We start from the raw sequence: 17,031 nt of genomic DNA, 5'->3' as shown, positions 1-17,031 counted from the left end.
CTGACGTGGCGGAATTGCTCTGGAATTCCGCTGCGGACAGTCCGCAGCGGAAATCCGCAGCGTACACGTTTCTCCATTGCTTTCCACAGCTTTTTAGTTGGGTTCATTTACACGTTGCGGACAATTCCACTGCGGAGCATAGGCTGCGGTGCGGAATTTGGTGTCCGCAGCATACACTGACTGTTGCGGACGTGTAGCGGACTTGTTGTGGACTCATTGCGGAATTTCTCCATTGACTTCAATGGAGAGTCAAAATTCCGCAATGAAGTCCGCAGATGTTATGTGTGCTGTGTTGCGTATTGGTTTTACTAACATGACATTTCTTCATTCTGACTGGACCTATGTATTTCTAGGTCTACAACCAGACTGAAGCCCCATGCACACTAACGTAAAAACGCCCGTAGAAGTCAATGGGGCTCCCGTATTTAAGGGTGACTACATGTGTGCACCTGTACTGTCCAAAAACTGCTGAAAATAAACAGTGTGAGCGTACCCTTAGGAGCCCCACACATGAGCGTGTTTGGTCCGTGATATAAGGTCGGGACGTCGACCGCATTTCCCGGACTGAACACACTGCAGGGAGCTGGGCTCCTAGCATCATGGTTCACTATAACGCTAGGTGTCACTGCCTCGCCGCGGGACAACTTCCCCGTACTGAAAACATGATTACAGTACGGGACAGATTTCCCGCAGCGAGGAAGTGACACTTAGTATCATAGATAACTATGATGCTAAGAGCCTGGCTCCCTGCAGTGTGTTCGGTCCGGGAAATGCATCTGACATACGGACCGTATATCACGGACTGAACACGCTCGTGTGAATCCGACCTTGGTATGGTTAAAAAAAACTTGTCTATCAAGTTAGACCAGAAGAGGGAAAGGTAGCATAGAGAAGGGGAATACAAATCTTAGTTTACCTTTGTTCATCCAGAAGGCACAACAAAAAAAAATGGTATGAGCCAATTTGCCTCAAAGGGAAAACAAATTCCTGGACCATACTTGGCAATCAGACTGGATCGATATTCAATCAAGTATAAACATGAAGGGCATATTCAGACATGGCAAAATTGATGTTAAATTCCGCTGCGGACAGTTCGCAGTGGAAATCTGCAGTAGCCGTATTTTTCATAAGTTTCTATACATTTTTAGGCAACTTAGGTCAAACATTGCAGAAAATAACAGTGTGGAATTTAGGATGCGGTGCAGAATTTTTCCACCATAGATGCACATTATGTTGCGGTGAAGCAGCGTATTTTCACTGCGGATTTCAGCCTTTGCAAAGGCTGAAATCTGTGGCCAGTCCGCAGTGATATCCGCAACGTCTGAATTACCTGTCAAATATGAAAATGTTTCTGCAAATTCGTAACGAATCTGCAGCAACATTTTCTTATGAATAATTCTGCCACGTCTGAACATGCCCTAAGGGCATATTAAGACGTGGCGGAATTCTTCCGCTGCAAATGTTGCTGCAAATTCTCTGCAATAACGCAACGAATCTGCAGTAACATTTTCATATTTGACAGGTAATTCACATGTTGCGGATATCACAGTGGACTTGCCGCAGATTGCAGCCTCTGCGATTGAAAATTTACTGCTTTGCCGCAACAGACAGTGCATGCGGCGTAGGGAAAATTCTGCACTGCAGCCTAAATTCCGGACTGTTATTTTCCGCAACAAAGTTACCTAAAAATGAATAGAAACCAATGGAAAAAACGGCTGCTGCAGATTTCCACTGCGTACTGTCCGCAGTGGAATTCAACAGCAAATCCGCCATGTCTGAATGTGGCCTTAGGGCAAGGCCAGACGTGGCAGCGTTTTTCCGCTGCAAATGTTGGTGCAGATTTGGGGCAATTACGCAACGAATCTGCACCAACATTTGCATATTTGACAGGTAATTCAGATGTTGCAGAAAAGACGGCGAACGTGCCACAGATTTCAGTTTTTGTATTGCAAAGGCTGAAATCCACAGTGAAATTCCGCTTCTTCTCCGCAACAGTCAGTGCATGGTGTGGAGGGAAAATTCTGCACTGCAGCCTATGGTCCGCAGCGGAGTTTTCCGCAACGTCTGAACTAACTTGCCTCAAAATGTATTGAAACAACTGTAAAAAACGGCCGCTGGAGAATTCCACTGCGGACTGTCCGCAGCGGAATTCCACAGCAATTCCGCCACGTCTGACAGTGAAACCTCTTTGAAACAAGCTCCCAAAATTGTAGTAAAAAATGGTCTAGTGTGAAAATCTGTTTAAGTCTGGTCACATCTGCATTGGTCTTTCAAATTTACTGTTCTGTCACGGGTACAGAAAAATTAAAATAAAAAATAGATGTCCCCTATCCATCGCATGACGGCCACCAATGTGGCGCGATGGATCACATTGGCTTTCATGGGTTCAGTCGGGTTTCTGTCATGGTGTCCGTCGGTTTTATGACATTTTTGACGGATTCTGCAAATGTGGGCATAAAGACCCACAAAAGTAGAGTAGAAAAACAAGACTGGACGCCCAATAGAATGTACAAAAAAGTATCAAAGTTTATTAGTTGGACCATATAATACTATACAATGCACAATAATCAGATAAAACAGAAAAAACAGGGCCAAAATGACACCGCCCAATCCCTCCTTAGCAGGGGCGTAACTAGGAAAGACTGGGCCCCATAGCAAACTTTTGACTGGGGCCCCCCCTCCCCCAGGTGTCACACAACCCCCCCTTGTAGATAGTGCCTTTTTTACAAACCCCCCTTTTGATAACGCCATACAGCCCCCTGTAGATAACGCCATACAGCCCCCCTGTAGATAACGCCATACAGCCCCCCCCTGTAGATAACGCCATACAGCCCGGCTGTAGATAACGCCATACAGCCCCCTTTGTAGTTAGCGCCATACAGCCCCCTCTGTAGATATCTACAAAGGGGGCTGTATGCCGTTATCTACGGGGGGCTGTATGGCGTTATCTACGGGGGGGCTGTATGGCGTTATTTACGGGGGGCTGTATGGCGTTGTCTACAGGGGGGACTGTATGGTGCTATCTACAGGGGGGCTGTATGGCGTTATCTATGGGGGGGCTGTATGGCGTTATCCACGGGGGGGCTGTATGGCGTTATCTACGGGGGGGCTGTATGGCGTTATCTACAGGGGGGCTGTATGGCGTTACCTACAGGGGGGACTGTATGGCATTCCCTACAGGGGGGGACTGTATGGCGTTCCCTACAGGGGGGGGCTGTATGCCACTATCTACAGGGGGGCTGTATGGCGCTATCTACAGGGGGGCTGTATGGCGCTATCTACAGGGGGGCTGTATGGCGTTATCTACAGGGGGACTGTATGGCGCTATCTACAGAGGGGGCTGTATGGCGTTATCTAGAGGGGGGACTGTATGGCGTTATCTATGGGGGGGGGCTGTATGGCGTTCCCTACAGAGGGGGCTGTCTGGCGTTACCTACAGGGAGTCTGTATGGCGTTCCCTACAGGGGGGGTCTGTAGGGAACGCCATACAGCCCCCCCTGTAGGGAAAGCCATACAGCCCCCCCTGTAGGGAAAGCCATACAGCCCCCCCTGTAGGGAACGCCATACAGCGTCCTCCCCCTGTAGGGAACGCGATACAGCGTCCTCCCCTGTAGGGAACGCCATACAGCGTCCCCCCCTGTAGGGAACTCCATAAAGCGTCCCTCCCTGTATGGAACGCCATACAGCGTCCTCCCCCTGTAGGGAACGCCATACAGCATCGTCCCCCTGTAGGGAATGCCATAGAGCGTCCGCCCCATGTAGGGAACGCCATACAGCGTCCCCCCCTGTAGGGAACGCCATACAGCCCCCCCCTGTAGGGAACGCCATACAGCGTCCCCCCCTGTAGGGAACGCCATACAGCCCCCCCTGTAGGGAACGCCATACAGCCCCCCCTGTAGGGAATGCCATACAGCCCCCCCTGTACGGAACGCCATACAGCGCCCCCCTCCCAAATAAATGTGACCTACAGTGTGTCCTAATAAAAGACATGTATCCCCTATCCACAGGATAGGGGATACATGTATGATCGTTGGCATTGATAGGGAGAACGGGGGACCGAAAGTCCCCCTGAAGTTCTCCATGACTAACCTCTGACTTCCGGCTTCTGCGCAGCTCAATAACAATGAAAGGAGCGCTGGCCACGCATGCGCACAAGCGGGACCGGCGCTCCATTCATTTCTCCGGAGCTGCCGACACAGACCCCGGAAGTCCGAGGTTTGTGATGGAGAACTTCAGGGGACTTTCAGTCCCCCGTTCTCCCTATCAATGCCAGCGGTCACACATGTATCCCCTGTCCTGTGGAGAGGGGATACATGTCTTTTGTTTAATGGCAGAGCGGGGAGATACCTCCCTGCTCTGCCGTACTGTTCAGTGGCGTCCCGCTGTAGCAGCCATAGCGGCTGCTAGCGGAGCCTCCGGCCATGGTGGGGGCCTGTGCCGGCGGGCGACACGGGCCCCCTCATGCCGCAGGCCCCGTAGCAGCCGCTACTGCTGCTATGGCGGTAGTTACGCCACTGCTCCTTAGGGTATGTTCACACGGGCTATTTGCAGCGTCCTGAAAAACGGCTGAAAAAACGACTGAAAAATCGGAAGCAGAAGACCTACAAACATCTGGCCATTGATGTCAATGGGAAATACGGCATTCTGTTCCAACGGGGCATTTTTTAATGCCTCATTTTCAAAAAACGGCGTGTAAAAAGACGCCCCGTATGGCTATGTTCACACGCTTAACAAAATACGGCTGAAAATACGGAGCTGTTTTCAAGGGAAAACACTCCTGATTTTCAGCCTTTCTTTAATCAAACCAGCGTTTTTGCCGCGTTTTTTTACGCCCATTTTTGGAGATGTTTTTCTATTGAGTTAATGAAAAACGGCTCAAAAAGGGGCTCACGACGTGACATGCACTTCTTTTTACAGGGTGTCTTTTTACACAGCATTATTTAAAAATGAGGCGTAAAATAACGCCCTGTCGGAACAGAACGCCCTATTTCATTAGAAAACAATGGGCAGATGTTTGTAGGCATTCTGCTACTGAATTTTCAGCCGTTTCAAACGGTTAAAAAAAACTTGTGTGAACATACCCTAAAAAGAAGTGCATGTCACTTCTTGAGCCGTTTCTGGAGCCGTTTTTCATTGACTCAATAGAAAAACAGCTCCAAAAACAACCGTAAAAAACGCTGCAAAAAATGCTAGTTTAATTAAAAATTGTCTGAAAATCAGGAGCTATTTTCCCTTGAAAACAGCGCCGTATTTTCAGACGTATTTTGTTACCCGTGTGAACATACCCTACTGATCAAACCTTGGTGCAATTGCATTATTGTTCCTTGTTACATGTACTATCTAAAAGGTTTGACTTTAAGGAATTGTTTTTAGACTCTAAGGCCATGTTCAGATGTGGCAGAATTTTTCAGCTGCAAATGTTGGTGCAGATTCGGGGCAATTACGCAACTAATCTGCACCAACATTTGCATATTTGACAGGTAATTCAGACGTTGCAGATATCACAGCGGACTTGCCACAGATTTCAGTTTTTGCATTGCAAAGGCTGAAATCCGCAGTGAAATTCCGCTTCTTCTCCGCAATGTAATGTGCATGCTGCGGAGGGAAAAATCTGTACCGCAGCATAATTTCCGCACAGTTATTTTCTGCAACGTCTGAACTAAGTTTCCTAAAAATGTATAGAAAGAAATGTAAAAAACGGCTGCTGCAGAATTCCACTGTGGACTGTCCGCAGCGGAATTCAACTGCAATTCCGCCACGTCTGAATGTGCCTTAAGGCTGGGTTCACACGACCTATTTTCAGACGTAAACGTTTTACGTCTGAAAATCCGGCTGCAATACGTCGGCAAACATCATTCATTTGAATGGGTTTGCCGAAGTACTGTGCAGACGACCTGTAATTTACGCGTCGTCATTTGACAGCTGTCAAAAGACGACGCGTAAAATTACAGCCTCGTCAAAAGAAGTGCAGGACACTTCTTGGGACGTTTTTGGAGCTGTTTTCTCATAGACTCTATTGATAACAGCTCCAAAAACGGCCGAAAAAACGGCACGAAAACGCCGCGAAAACGGCCCGAAAAACCCTGCGAAAAACGTGAGTTGCTCAAAAAACGTCTGAAAATCAGGTGCTGTTTTCCCTTGAAAACAGCTCCGTATTTTCAGACGTTTTTGGCTCAGCGTGTGAACATACCCTTAGGGTATGTTCACACGACCTATTTTCAGAAGTAAACGAGGCGTATTATGCCTCGTTTTACGTCTGAAAATAGGGCTACAATACGTCGGCAAACATCTGCCCATTCATTTGAATGGGTTTGCCGACGTACTGTGCAGACGACCTGTTATTTACGCGTCGTCGTTTGACAGCTGTCAAACGACGACGCGTAAAAATACAGCCTCGTCAAAAGAAGTGCAGGACACTTCTTTGGACGTTTTTGGAGCTGTTTTCTCATAGACTCCAATGAAAACAGCTCCAAAAACGGACGTAAAAAACGCCGCGAAAACGGCGCGAAAACGCCGCGAAAAATGCGAGTTGGTAAAAAAACGTCTGAAAAGCAGGGTCTGTTTTCCCTTGAAAACAGCTCTGGATTTTCAGACGTTTTTGTTGACTACGTGTGAACATACCCTTAGGGTATCGCAGCGTTTTTTACGTCCGTTTTTGGAGCTGTTTTCATTGGAGTCTATGAGAAAACAGCTCCAAAAACGTCCAAAGAAGTGTCCTGCACTTCTTTTTACGAGGCGTAATTTTACGCGTCGTAATTGCCGTACGACGCGTAAAATTACGCGTCGTGTGGACAATACAGCGTTATACCCATAGAAAGTAATGGGCAGATGTTTGACGACGTATTTGAGACGTATTTCCAGACGTAAAACGAGGCAAAATACGCCTCGTATACGTCTGAAATTTGGCCGTGTGAACATACCCTTAGAGTATGTTCACACAGCTTATTTACAGCCAATTTTCGGACCGTAAATGCCCCGAAAAACAGTTAAAAATACGGAGGCTGAACGCCTCCAAACAACATCTGCCCATTGATTTACATTCCGACGGTTCATTTTTTTTACGCGGCCATTTGAAAAAACGGCAAGTAAAACATCGCCTTGTAAAAAGAAGTGCATGTCACTTCTTGAGCCGTTTTTGGAGCCGTTTTTCATTGGGTCAATAGAAAAACAGCTCCAAAAACGAATGCAAAAACGCCTCAAAAATGTCTGTGGTTTAAAAAACGGCTGAAAATCAGAGGCTGTTTTCCCTTGAAAACAGCTCTGTATTTTACAGCTGTTTTTAATTTAGCATGTGAACACACGCTAAATGGTGATTGGGCATTTTCATCTGGGCGCTGGTTTTTCTCTTTTATCTGATTCTTGTGTATTGTATATTATTATATTGTCCAACTAATAAACTTTAAGACTTTTTTTTATACATTCTATTGAGAGTTTAGCCTTGTATTTTGCTCTTGTTTTTTTTTATTTGTAGTTTAGAGGTTCCCTATTTATATTGAGGATATATGTATAGGTTTTATGCAGATGTGAACATAGCCTAAGACCTTATTCATACGACAGGGTTTCCTCGTCGTGTGATGGCCGTTAATAAAACTGCTTTATCGCTTCTCTGCCTTTTGGCTAAGATCAAGTGTAGTACCTGCTCAAGCTGAGGTTAGTAATCATCCCTGCCGGTGGAAGTTTGGACCATCGAAGCGGGATGACAGAACGCCGAGGTGAGGGCAGGGAACCACAACGGTCATCGCTCTGGTGTACACATTTTTTTTAAAGGTACCATTTGTAGGTGACCAGGCGACCGCCGGATCGAGGTCAGGAGGTCGGGTAGTTTGGAAGCCCGAGTTGCTATGTGCCCCAGGGCTGGTGACCCTGGGGTGCCCTAACTCACTGGGGGTGGGATCCCACTGAGTGAAGTCACATTTGCACGCAGTCTCTTTCACACTATATGAGCACACACCTTTATTCTCCCGGCCTTCTGGCTGGGAGATGAGGAATATTTTTATACCTGGCGGATATCCAGGCTGTATCACAGCGCACATCCACTTATTTCATTTTGTTCACTGTGTGTTTGTCACGTTTGTCACAAGAATTTTGGGATGCGGTGCCCTTTTGAGACCCTCATGAGGTCTAGGGGGAAAATGTGTGGCCATCTGGTTCCGTTTTCCCCTGCAACCCGGCCTCCCTTCGTCAGAGGGGAGGTGCAACCATGATGCAGGCTCCTAGGTGGACACTGGGGTGGCAGCCCAGGTAGAAGCCTAGGAGTGTGTTTGGGTCTCCCTAAGCTTCGGCGAGGGGGGATCATCGATCCTCGATCCTCTAGGCCTATGGTTTGGAGGGTCGAGGAATGGTTATGCGGGTCCTCTCTCTTTTAAGAGAAGGGCTGCGATAGACCGCATCCTTGTGCACTTTTTGTGCGGCACCTCTGCACTTTTTATGCACTTTGGTGATAGAAAGCACGGCTCGGGCTTTAAAAAATAAATATAAAAATAAATAAATCAGGGATTATGTAAAGATTGATATGTTCATGACTCAGATGTAATGGCCGCACACACGCCGGGGACACGCCGGATATTTAAAGGCTTGAGCTCTCCTCTATGTTGCCATCATTTCGGCAGGCCGCCAATCCGCATTCAGCACGTCATTTCTGACGTCCCGGGTGGCGGCGAGCCTCTATTCTGACAGCCAATCAGAGCACCCGGACGACGAAGCGTCCCTAGTAACCCTGGGAAACTTTAGGCGGCTCCATGTTTACAGTCCGATCAACACCAGAGGTAAAAGATGCAACGATCCACAAATCAAAGTACTACACATACCTTCTCCCAAAATAGCCAGCCAGTAGGATTGGCCAAACGGGACTAGAGCCCCGCAGTATTCAGGATAATGTTACATGATATAATATTAATTATACCATATGGGAGACACCGTCGTAGAGTGCGGTATATACAGATTACCTAATCACGGTACCGAAAACCACTAGGGACACAAAGAATTCCCTATATGCCCCTTACCACATGGCAATATCCCTTTCTGCCCCGTAACACACCAAGCTACGCTGCATTACAGGGTAGGCACCAGATATCACAAGGTAGAACGGGGATACAAAGATGTATCTACTGTACATAAAGTCACAAGATGACAGGTACAAATCTAAAAGGAGGATATAATCAGAGGAAGCAAGAATAAGAAATTTGCTCATTGAGACCGTCTGATCGCGGCGTTCAAAGAGGGGCGATTGCACATTGATCGCGTCACAGAAAATAACTGTGACGCGATCAAAGCCCACAACTCGTATGTCCAGACAGCCCAGGGTCCATTGAAGGACCCCAGGGCTGTCTGAACATATTTCCTGTTGTTAGGGCATACTGAGGTATGCCCTAACAACTGCCTGTGTACAATCAGCACACAGGCTAATGTACTGGCATATAGATCTATGCCAGTACATTGCAGTTACAAAATAAAAATCAAAATGCTAAATCCCTTTATGGGATTTAAAAAAAAAAGTTAAATGAATGTAAACATTTTTTTATGATAAATAAATAAATAAATAAAAAGTAAAAATACACAGAAACACACATTTTTTATAATAAATAAACTTTTTAAAATATAAGTCCCAAAACCTGAAATAATACAGACATATTTGGTATCGCCACGACCGTAACAACCTGTACAACAAATGTATAACATTATTTATGATGATCGGTGTATGGTGTAAAAAAAAAAATTAAAACTGCAGCGGAACTGCTTTTTCTCTGCATTTTCGCCAAAATTAAAATTTAGAGAAATTAAACGATAATGTATTTGTACCAAAAACTGGTACCTACATAAAGTACAAATCGTCCCGCAAAAAACAAAGTCTCATACAACTACGTCGTACAAAAAAATAAAAGAGTTATGAGCGTCGGGATGCAAAGAGGGGAAATGTAAAAAATTGCTCTGTCCTCAAGGCCAAAATTGCCCGTGTCCTTAAGGGGTTAATAAGCACAGAAACAGTGCTAACTGGTCGATATATGAATCTTTAAATAATCCCTGATGACGTATCACATAGATAGGTGGTACTGAAACGCGTAGGATTACATGGACAATTATTGGCAAGGGTTCAGTGAACATTTATGATATAAGGGGAGACAGCGATCTATCAGTGGGCACACATACTATCACCCACTGACGCTTCTCTTTCTTCTGACCACTTGCTTTTGCCTTTATTGGATAACTGGGCTTTTAGAGCCATTTTTAATCAATTGACTAATAAAGAGACATTTTAATCGTTCTTTCAGGCGGTGAAAATATTAATATTGAACGATATTCAGTATTAGTTTATACAGTGGATAACTTTCCGAGTTAACCCTGCCTCCTTAGTTTTAATTGACAGCTCCTCCCCTCCCCCCATCACACACAAAATCCCAGCACATCAATGTCCTGCTCTGGTGCATGCGCACAACTGGACACCATAGCGGCATAACACAGTAACTAGATTTGAGGCCCGGACGAAGTAGGCAAGGTTGTCGGCCCATACATGATGGGTGCATACGCACTATCTCAGACGAGTTTTCTGCATTCAGGTCAGGCCAGTTTTTGACGGTGGGTGACCATAAGAAGAAGAAGAACGAACAAGGCGTGAAATGTTTGCAGACCGTTATTTACGGTTGGAGGAGGAGTTTAGTTGAGGGGATAACGCCAATGAGCTTTTGACAGCAGCGGCCAGTGAGGGGTGAGTAGAGTTCAAAAGGGGAAATGCTGGTGTCAGGTTGCCTTTAACAGGTTCCCGACCGCTGGCTGTATTTATACGGCCAGCGGTCAGGGTCTCTGAAGTCCTCCGTATAGACTAATTACGGCGGCACTTCAGAGACTGTGCATGCGCGATCGCGTGCACACAGCTCTATGCCCTGGCTGTTGTTAACAGCCATGGGCACTGGGCAGAATGTCAGGGCCCAATCTTTTGGCCCCTGAACATGTGATCGCTGTGACAACCAATCACAGCGATCACATGCATTTCTGCGTATATAACAGTGTGCACGCGATCGCGTGAACACAGCCCTGTGCCCACGCTGTTACCAACAGCTCTGGGCACTGGGCAGAGTATCAGGGACCAATCTGATTGTCCCTGAACATGTGGTCACTGTGAAAACCTATCACAGCGACCACATTTGTTTTATTTTGACTTTTCTGGCAGCAAATCTCCTGCCTCTTTTCTTCTCCTCAAACATTGTTTCAGTTTGAGGAGAAGAAGAGACTCGAGAGAATTGCTGCCAGAAGAATACTGTGAAAAAAAAGTGTTAGGCTGGATTCACACGAACGTGGCGTTTTGAGCGCGCAAAAACCACTTGACAGCTCCGTGTGTCATCCGTGTTTGATGCGCGGCTGCGTGATTTCATAGAGATGAGGCTAGTCGACGTCAGTCACTGTCCAGGGTGCTGAAAGAGTTAACTGATCGGCAGTTAACTCTTTCAGCACCCTCGACAGTGAATGCCGATCACAATATCGAGCAACCTGTTAAAAAAAAAAAGAAAAAGTTCGTACTTACCGAGAACTTCCCTCCCGGCTGTTGCCTTGGTGACGCGTCCTTGGTGACGCGTCCTTGGTGACGCGCCTCTTTTGACATCTGGCCCTGTCAGGGATCATTACTATGTATATTGTTTGAAAAATATTATCCTTACATATATATATATATTCAGTATATTACACAAAGAGATTGGATTCATGGAGCACAAAGAGCCTGCATAACACGCCTATGGAAGACACCGCCCCCTGGAATGCAAAGAGGAGTGTGCAGAAGAATGTACACCAAAACTTATGACAGAGGAGCCAATGGGACTCAAGCAATCCTACATCTCGAGGGAGGGGCATGTGTCTCCTCTGTCTGTTTCTTTGTTCTGAATAAAGTTCAGTTCTCCTCTTTTCTGATGAAGGGAAAGTTGTGTTGCGAACATTTCTGACTCGTTCACTTCTTTCCAGGCATGCCTTCAGCTTTCAATTTACAGAGGTGGTTATTCGGTGTGAAATGACAGGGAGAAAGGAGCTTCCCTGATTTACGGACCTGACATTTTTGGCACCCCAAATGGGACCTCACTCGAGGAAATATCGAAATCCGGATAACCGACAATCACAGGGTGAAACAGAGGACCCGAGATTGCCCACTGATAAGGAATTTGATCACCTCCGCAATAACACGGTAAGCGAGTTGATTTAATGAATCTTCGTCTTATCTGTGTTTGTGGACGGTCTTGTGGCGATCTGTAGAACCCTTTTGTTGATTTCCTGGATTATCTCAGGCGACAGAGGTGATATTTTCCGCTGTGAGGTTGAAAACCTGTGAGACCTCAGTCGCGCCCGACTAACCATCCTCTGGGTAATTAGGGACTAGATATATATAACCTGTCTTATACAGGGGCACGCGGGCATAAGTACATGTGTGATAAGTCGTGGATAGTATTATAACCTGTCTTATACAGGGGCACGCGGGCATAAGTACATGTGTGATAAGTCGTGGATAGTATTATAACCTGTCTTATACAGGGGCACGCGGGCATAAGTACATGTGTGATAAGTCGTGGATAGTATTATAACCTGTCTTATACGCGGACATGCGGGCACGGTAAACTGTGCGATAAGACGTGTGATAAGTCGTGGGACAGGCGCATGCGGGGTGCAACGCACTGATAAGTCGTGTATTAAATTGTAGGTTATATATATTAACCAGGTCAGAGAGTTGTAGACCGAAAATTTATATATAAATTACGTGTATAACATAGACTGTTAGAATGGATGGTTTACGGTCCATATTCAAATCTCCAGGATCGTCCGTTTCCGGACAGTCCTATTCGTATGATTTAGTGAAGCGAAGGGAAGGCAAGCAGTATGTGAGTAAAATGAAGAAATTGATGGATGTGTGTGGGATCCATAGAGGAGGTAGGCTCCAAGCCGTAGATTGGGCAAAAGGTATTCGTGAGAACAAAGGGAAGTTAGAAGATAGTAAGTTGATGGAAAGTGCTTTAGCATGGCAGCGAACAGCCATAGCGGTCAGCAAAGAGGGATTTGAAGAAGCAGAAGTTAGGAATAAGAAGGGCATTATATTATGTTATATGTATTATACAACAAAGGAGCAGCCCCCACCTTATAATGGCCGCCATCCCTCATTTTGGGTGTGCCCTTATTGTGGCCAGCAAAACCCCCTTACAATTGAACAATGTGTTTCCTGTGGGAGAGGCCGCCCCTCACCTCCTGATGAGCTCACGTCCGGCTCAACCAAAGCAGCCTGCCCAGGCCCAACCCCTAGACCAACCCCTTCCGCACCCACCGACACGCCCAGTACACCCGGAACTGACATCAGTACGTCACAGGAAGTTCCCACCCCCGGCGGCCATCTTACTACTCCACATGAAGCTACCATAGAGCCACCATTACCACTATACCCAGTCCTTACACCAGATGGTGCCTATTATGTCCCGAAAGATTTTGTGCCCCTTTTCCCTATTATCCCCCCAAACATGACTGGACGCTTCCCGTCCATAGATGACTTTCTTAATAGCCCGGCCTTTCAACGTGAAATGGCGAAGAGAAGGAGTCAGTGTGAACCGGATGAAGACAAGGAATCCCAGCATGAGATACATGCTGTGAAAGAGGATTGTACGCTCCCCCTCCCGGTCAGTCAGATACCAGGCCATGTCACATTTCACATACCAGAGTCCCCACCAGTGGAAGAGAGGGATACTTTCTCTGATGCAGGACACCCACAGCACTGGGAACCATTAGCAAAAAGACTGGTGTGGCCTACTGACACTTTGTTGATAGCAGGAATGGGTGATATTGTCACCCAGCGAGTGGATGCAATTGTCAATCCAGCTAATAGTAAGCTCCGCCATATGCGAGGGGTGGCCAGAGCAATAGTACACGCCGGAGGTGTCGGAATCCAACGTGACAGCGATCTCATAGTTCAGGAACAAGGCCCACTTAGAGTGACAGATCTGGTATCCACAGGCCCAGGAAATCTCCCCTGCACCCTGATAGTACATGCAGTAGGCCCTGTGTATGAGGCCGAGAATCACGAGCACTGTGTTCAACAGCTTCAAACAACTGTCCGCAGGATTCTGGATTTCGCCAATTATAAACGTCTCACAACCATAGCACTCCCAGCTATTAGTGCAGGAATTTTCGGGTTCCCACCTCAAGCATGCGCACAGGCAATTGTTCAGGCCATACGGCATCACCCAGCAGTGCCGTCCCTGGAGGAAATCAGATTAATTAGCAATGATGATGTTACTGTCCAAGCACTGAAGCAGGCCGTGCAGAACATGTCCAAGCAAGTTATCCCCTCACCCTTATTTAAGGAGATGTTCCCTGAAGATCCGGATGAACTGCTACCTGGCCTACCCCGCCCACCGGTCTACCCACCCCCTCCTACAGCCTTACCTCTAGTTCCCATATCCACACCCCTCGTGGTACTCCCCGATGCGACACTGCCTCAGGAGATCGGGATTACCACAGCCGCCTCCTCCGCCATCCCCGGCTCTCCTCCGATCCCTGACCCACCTACGACCACGACCACGTCCCAAGGTGACGCACCCAACAAATATGTGGCCTTCAATCCGACGCAAGTGAACCAGATTGTGAGCCAACTCCCGGACCCGGACAAGAATCCTATGCCGTTCTACAGGAGACTCAGACAAATTCAACAGACATACTCAGCAGCATGGAAGGATTTGCAACTCATCACTAGCATCAAGGCGGGGGATAGTTTCTGGCCCATAATCCAGTCTGCCTTAGATGATACACAAGTACCAAATCAGGTAACTTATGACTCAGGAGATGTGTTTTGCCGTCAAATGCAAGGATGGGCCAGGGATAGGTTAACGGAATCTTCTACGAGTATTTCGGACTGCACCCAAGACACCACGGAGTCAGTGGAGAAGTTCTATGCCCGGATACAATCCCTTTTCCAAGACCAGGGGTTTGATGTTAAAGTCAAAATGCAACAGGTGTTGTTAGTGTCCTCCTTTGTTAATGGTCTCAAGGAGCATATCAAGAAGAAGTTGGTGGAGGGAAGGCCGGAATATGTTGACATGGATCCCAGGAAGGTCCTCCTCATAGCTAAAGCTATTGAAAAACAACCAGCCCCCACCCCACAGGAGTCTACAAAGGTAGCTGTGTGCCAGGATATCAATACAATTATGTATGCCGGACCAGCAGAGCGACGCCCCCCTCTCTACCCGAAACAGGCTTACCGTCCTCCTCAACGATCTTACGAGTCTAGACCCATACAAGCGAGACTAACAAGGAAATATCCTGACGCTCAGGGTCCCGGAAGGGCCAGTGGAGACCTCGCCTGTTATAGATGTGGGGATCCGGGGCACTTTAGGCGACACTGCAGAACTCGTCCGGCCAATCAACCCGATCCACGACCTCAAGGAGATTACAGTAATCGCTCTCCGGAACGCCCTTACCGACCATAGGGAACCGGCAAGCCCGTGCCCACCATGGCCTCTGTTACTGCACAGTCTGGACCTATTTCTTCTGTTAGGATCCTGGTGGGAGGCCACTCTTTGCCTTTTCTAGTGGACACGGGTGCAGCCAGATCAGTCATAAGAACTAAGGATCTACCTGCTGACAGTTTCATATCTGAAGATTATATCTCCTGTGTTGGTGTAGACGGCAAGCCATCTTCTTCTAGGCTCACCTACCCCGTACCTGTTGGGGCCCAGCAAGAGATTCTCTCCAGATTTGTGGTTTCCAATACTTGTCCTCTCAACCTGTTGGGAGCAGACTTGTTACAAAAACTTCACGCAATTATCCGCTACGAAGACTCTGGAATGTACCTCGATTTGGACACTCCTCTGTCCCAGGAAGAGACCTGTCAGATCAGGGCTATCCCTTTGCTTCTACACCAACCCCCTGCCACCCCCATTCCGGAATATTTCTACAATCAGATCCCTGATTCTTTGTGGTCCACAGGCCCGGAAGATATAGGGAGATTACCCGTTCCACCTGTTCATGTGTTCCTCAAAGAAGGTGTGCACATACCACGGCTCCCACAATATCCTTTGAAGGCTACACAAGAAGCTTCCTTAGGAGCCCAGATTCAGGGACTACTACGGAATGGCGCCCTTATCCACTGCATATCTCCAGCAAATACCCCCCTCTTCCCTGTGAAGAAGAAAACTCCGAAAGGTGAGCCCGATAAATTTCGCTTGGTCCAGGATCTGAGAGCAGTTAACGCTGCCACGGTACTAGAAACTCCAGTGGTCCCCAACCCGCATACTCTGCTGAGTAACATTCCGCCCGAATCTACATACTTCACGGTTATTGATTTGGCCAATGCTTTCTTCAGTGTCCCTCTACATCCTGATTGTCAGTATCTCTTTGCGTTCACCTACAGGGGAGCTCAGTACACTTGGACAGTTATGCCACAAGGAGCACAGAACTCACCAAATCACTTTTCTCAGGCCCTCTCCATGTGCCTGGATCCTTGGATACGAACTCACCCTGAAGCCGCACTCCTCCAATACGTGGATGACCTACTCCTTTGTTGTCCGAACGAACAGACAAGTCATCATCTCTCTCTACGCCTGCTCCAGTTTCTTGCGAAAATTAATTGTAAGGTCTCTCTTAAGAAGCTCCAGTGGTGTGCCACCAAAGTTGTTTTCCTAGGACACTGCATTTCTCAGGGGGTGAAACACCTTACAGAAGACCGGAAGTTTGCTATTCGAGATATTCCCCTCCCAAGGGGAGTGCAACAACTCCAAGCGTTCCTGGGTATGGTCACCTACTGTAGACAGTGGATTCCCAATGCTTCTGCCCTTATGCAACCGCTGTATGCTGCCTTGAAGGATGTAGTCTGGAATCCGCATCTACCTGTGGAAGCCGTGGATGCGGTACAAAGACTCAAAGACCTGATTATCTCCGCGCCAGCCCTTGGCATCCCCGACTATCAGCGACCGTTTTTCCTCTTCGTGTCAGAATACCACGGCCATGCATCCGGAGTGTTAACCCAACACCATGGCGGGACACACCGTCCCATTGGATATTACTCTTGTAAATTGGACT

General features: G+C 47.3%; 1 pseudogene; it reads left to right on the top strand.

The window, feature by feature from the left end:
* Positions 1-7,597: 7,597 nt before the first annotated feature.
* LOC142747575 (U2 spliceosomal RNA) lies at positions 7,598-7,667 on the top strand (annotated as a pseudogene).
* The last annotated feature ends 9,364 nt before the right edge of the window (positions 7,668-17,031 follow it).

This window comes from Rhinoderma darwinii, chromosome 2 (assembly GCF_050947455.1).
Source record: "Rhinoderma darwinii isolate aRhiDar2 chromosome 2, aRhiDar2.hap1, whole genome shotgun sequence".
NCBI classification, from domain to species: domain Eukaryota; kingdom Metazoa; phylum Chordata; class Amphibia; order Anura; family Rhinodermatidae; genus Rhinoderma; species Rhinoderma darwinii.
This window is presented reverse-complemented; position numbering and strand designations above follow the sequence as displayed.